General features: G+C 36.0%; 1 pseudogene; it reads left to right on the forward strand.

The window, feature by feature from the left end:
- The first annotated feature begins 1,321 nt into the window (after positions 1–1,321).
- On the forward strand, positions 1,322–2,643 carry LOC133049691 (large ribosomal subunit protein eL31-like; annotated as a pseudogene).
- The last annotated feature ends 2,828 nt before the right edge of the window (positions 2,644–5,471 follow it).

Below are 5,471 nucleotides of genomic sequence, written 5' to 3' on the forward strand. Positions count from 1 at the left end.
AAATTATTTTCAACCTAATTAGGCTATTCTTTTGAGTCTTGCAAGCTTGCTGAATTTAAAGGGACTTAAGCTCTCTCCATCATCTGTTTCACATTTGTGAAATGTTATTTCTATCCTCAAACTCAATCCATAATCTAAGATAGTTGGTACAGCTATCATTGACATGTGCTCATTTTATGAAGAAGGGAAAGGGAAAAGTAAGAAATAGCCCTATTTATACTTCCTAACCAACTGAACAGACTTCTATCAGATAATGTCTCTTTTAAATATCACTGACCACAATTTAGTTAACATGACCATGTTTAGCTACAATGGAGGCTAGGGAGTGTACTCTTCTGGCTGGGATTATTGCTTTATTAAGTAAAATTAGAAGTTTATTTCTAAAATGGAAGGAATAGAAGATATTTAGAAGGCACCTACATTTCTGCTACTTCAGGGATAGCAGTCAAGCTTTAGGAGGGTTCACATGAAATCATCTTTAAGATCTACATGTTTCTAGGGAGAAATGAGATTGAATAAAGCCATAGTACTATACTTTCCCTTGAAGGGCTTAACATTAGATAATTACATAAGAATACTGGGAAAAAAATGTAACTCACATTGATCAAAAATTAAGAAACATAGATATAAACTAAAAAAAAATGATAAACAGATAAATGTGTTAAATATATCAATACTAATAATTCTTCCCAAGTGGTTATGTGTACTTATCTTGCATATATTAATTATTAATTCTCATATCTCCAATTTCAACATTTTCAAAGGTAAGTCATTTATTTTGTGGTTGTTCTTAGATCATTATTCTGTGGTATTAGTAGTAAATTAACCTTTGTTAACAATATAATAGAAACACCTATAATATGTGAAATATTAATCTATGTGGTAAAGATACAGTGTTGATCAAGATGAATAGGTCTATATGTTCAAGAAACTTACCCTCCAGTGGCAAGAAGACACCTCTGAAAGTGAGAGGGGATGTGCCCAGTGTTACATAATCTTACCATGGAGGTATCTATGGAGTGAAATATATGAGCTACTGCTAGTCTCTCTAAAAGATCTGATGGTTAAGTTTAGTTTTAAAGGACAAATCTGAACTAGGGAAGCAAAGATAAATCAAAACAGAATAATAGATATGCTGCTGCTGCTGCTTCTAAGTCACTCAGTCGTGTCCGACTCTTCGCAACCCAATGGACTGCAGCCTACCAGGCTCCTCCGTCCATGGGATTTTCCAGGCAAGAGTACTGGAGTGTGTTGTCATTGCCTTCTCCAGTAATAGATATGGATAGGTACAAACAGAAAGGGCTTGAGGACAAAGAAAGAAATGAAGAAAGTCAACTGCAAAAGATACATCTGCAAGGTTAATGATGTTCCGGTCACAAAGGTATTTTTAGGCCACATAAAATTCTAAACTTTATGCTAAAAGTGATAAAAAGACATTAATGAGTTTTAAGTAGGAAGAAAAAGTGTGATCAGATTTGCATTTCACAATAATTAATGTTGTTATTCTAATTCTATTAGAAGAGGAAAATTAGAACAGAAGTTCTGAGGCAAGACACACTTAGAAGCTTGTTGACTGGTACTTGAATTCAATCAGGTATCCAGGTGAATAGGATGGGTAAATAATGAGCAGGAGACTTGGGGCCATTGATAAGATTTTGTTAAAATTACAGATCATAGGTAGGTAAGTGAAGAGGTGGCTGAGCAATAGGAAAAAGTAGAATGGTCCATCTGGTGGAAATTGTAATGATATGAAAGAATATATTTGATGAAAGTACTGAAGTATTTAGAGTGAAAAAGCCTACATTATCTGACTCAGTGATTTCAGAAATAGATTTTCAGGTGATAGCAAGGTAGGTGGAGAAGGGTGCTGAAAAGTGTGCAGAGGGGAAAAAAAATTGGCGATATATGGGTTATAAAGTAGGGAGGCCAGGATATCAAATGGATAATAAAACCTTTTGATGTGCAAAGGAAGACTTGAACCAAATGACAAGTCTTCAAGGAATTCAGTGGGGTAGCTAGTTAGTTGAAAATCAACAGAAATAAAGATAGAACAAATAAGAAGCTGGATCTCACTAAACAGTGTAAAAGGCAGAGATTTTTATACATATAATTTTATAAAAATATGGAGTAGCAAAATCACTGAGGATCAAGGAGGTCCTTTTTAACTCTTCACACTTAAATAGGATGAGTGATTGAGAAAGGCGAGAGCTAACAGTGACAGGTTTCAATTAGGTTCAAAGAAAGGAAGGTTTAATGAAATGTTTGAAAGTGTAGTGGCAGGGTCCTTTCCAGTGTGGACCTGGCAGAACAGCTCCTGCCAAGAAGGGTGGTGAGAAGGACCTTCCTGCCATCAATGAGGTGGGGACCAGAGAACATACCATCAGTGTCCCCAGGCACATCCATGGAGTGAGCTTCAAGTGTGCCCCTTGCACACTCAAAGAGATTTGGAAATTTGCCATGAGGGAGATGGGAATGTTAGATGTGCCCAATAACACCAGGCTGGGTTAATGGAGTAAGCGATATCTCCTAGGCATCTGTATGTAATTGTCCAGAAATGAAGATGAAGATTCAGCAAACTTCCTTACCTATGTGCATGTCACCAACTTAAAAAAGCTAAAGACAGTTAATGTGGATGAGAACTAACTACTGATTGTGAATAAAATTATAGAATTGCACACACAAAAAAAGTGTAGAGGGTATTGTTGATTATATACATGAGGTCTATATTGGGAAGTCTAGCAAGGATCTTGAAAACTGGGTTTTGAGTGAATTTGCATCAATGCAATATGGAAATAACTTGAAGGAAAAACAAGTTATCAAAGGAATTTGCATATTGAATGGTTTAAAAGAAACATAAGGAAATATGTATTATATTTTGCTTTCACAAGCTTGTGAGAGAATTATTTCCAGTTGGAAGTATGTTAAATTATTTAAGTCACTTTAAAACTTAATTCTATGCAATATAATGTGCAGACTCCAATTAATATTGTTTATGACCCTGAAATTTTATTAGGATTTTTTGGTCATATATTCAGCAAAACTCAAGAAGTTTTTATTCACATTTGCTAAACCACTATATTTAATGAAAACCCACAAGTTATTTTAATCTGAGAAGATAGCAATACCTTCTTATAATATCTGTTGAAGCTTATATCTAAACTAAACCCATCACAGGGTTTTTCTTTTTTCTGGCGGGGGAGAGGGATAGCAAGATCAGTCTTTCTTTTCTTATAAATCTGTGAAAAAGTTTTGTTTTGTCAAGTGCTCTCAGTTTTTAAATCTTGCCCTAGCATGAAGCAGTTTGCCATTTTTTTGATAAATTATAGTGAATAAATTTTTTTAGTTCATACTTTAAATTCTTATTTTGTTAGTAAATAAGGCTTTATTGAGGCACTGCTACATATGTAACAACTGAAGGGTTTTGGGAATAATGATAGCATATACCCTCTAGGAGAGTAAAGCTTCATTGGCTTTGCATGATCCATATACATGCATCGGTTTAAAGACAACATGTTGCATTATGAAAAGTTAGTCATATGCTACAGATTATATACCATTCTTGAAAAGCAGTGAAAACTGAATCACATAATCAAAGTAGATATTTTAGGAAGGAAAATTTGAGAATGATTTTTAAATGTTATTTACAACTCTTTTTGAAAAGCAGAACTTCTTCATGAGAATATCGCTCGTGTTCACATTGAGTTGCAATAACATTCTTTGGTTACTAACACAAGCTTAGTAAGAAAATTAGGTGAATAAACTTTTTATGCCAACCAGGTTGAGACCTCAGTTTATATGTCAGCTCTATTTTTGTCAGCTTGTTAGCTTTTGGCAGCTTCATTCTGTATGAAAATGGGGGTGATAACTCACTAGTGTAAAAGCAAGAATTAAATACTGTGCTTTGCTATTAAATGTATGTTAACAAACACATTGCTGAGAACATGAAGATGTGATTCTCATCTCCAGAGTCCGAGGGGCGCGACATTTTCCACTGTTGTTTGTAATTCCAAGTGTGTGTGCTGTTGAATAACTATGTAAAGCAAACTGTCTTGGCTGCTTGGAAAAGTCAATGGTGGGAACCATTTTACTGCAAAATCGAGGAGCTGATACCTTTTAATTTGTTTTTATTCATGAACACCTGTTATAAGTATGTGTTACCTGCACTATTGCATCTAAAAATATGGAACACCATACGTGAAATACATGAGGAAGTATAAAAGATTGGAAAACAAATGGAGACACAAAAATGGTGGCATGACTTCTGCATTTCTCCTGTTTCCCAGCTTAGGTGAGAAAAAAGGTTATTCGGTTTTGAAAACACACACCAAAATATGGTGTGTCCCTAAATTGCACTCTTAAGTGAAGGGCCCACAGGAATGACTACATTTCTGACTTACACTTACACCAGTAAAAATTGGTATCTAAAGTCAGACACCAGTTAAATCAATTTCTTAAATATTTGGTGTGTTCATACAACATTTAAAGATTAATGCTTTAACTGTAGTAATTTCTAATAAGTTCAAGATGGTGTTTATCAAAAATAAAATAAAGGAGTTCCTCATATTCTGAATCGAAATCCAAAAATTGAGCCACAAAATTAAAAGACTCTTGCTCCTTGGAAAAATATCCATGACTATCCTAGACAGTGCAATAAAAAGCAGAGACATCACTTTGCTAACAAAGGTCCATGTAGTCAAAGCCATGGTTTTACCAGTAGTCACGTATGGGTGTGAGAGTTGGACCATAAGAAGACTGAGCATCAAAGAATCGATGCTTTTGAACTGTGGTGCTGGAGAAGACTTTTTGAGAGTCCCTTGGACAGCAAGGAGATCAAACCAATCCATCCTAAAGGAAATCAACCCTAAATCTTCATCAGAAGGACTGAAACTGAAGCTCCAATACTTTGGCCACCTGATGTGAAGAGCTGACTCATTGGAAAAGACCCTGATGCTGGGAGGGATTGGGGGCAGGAGGAGAAGGGGACGACAGAGGATGAGATGGTTGGATGGCATCACTGACTCAATATTCATGAGTTTGAGCAAATTCCAGGAGACAGTGAAGGACAGGGAAGCCTGGCATGCTATAATCCATGGCGTCACAAAGAGTCAGACACAACTTAGTGACTGAACAACAACAGATATAAATGTTCTCTGACCTCATTGTAAAGTTTAGGTGACATATACCTGATCTGCTACTAAGGGTTCAGTAAGGCTGCAGAGTAGAAGGGCTGCTTGTTAGTTGCCCAGTGCCAGCCTCAGAGTCTGCAGAAATTTGCTATGGCCCACCCACCCTGCACTAAATATCTTCCTGTGGCAATGGAGAAATCTGTATTTTTCTCTTCCAAAAGCACACATCTTTCTCTGGAGTCATATTTCTTTACAAAGGCCATATAGTAGATTGGGGGAAAAAGGCCTCTTTTCTTAACTGCAGAGATTTATAGCTTGACCACTTTGGGTGGACACTAGAGTTCT

Source organism: Dama dama, chromosome 30 (assembly GCF_033118175.1).
Source record: "Dama dama isolate Ldn47 chromosome 30, ASM3311817v1, whole genome shotgun sequence".
NCBI lineage: Eukaryota > Metazoa > Chordata > Mammalia > Artiodactyla > Cervidae > Dama > Dama dama.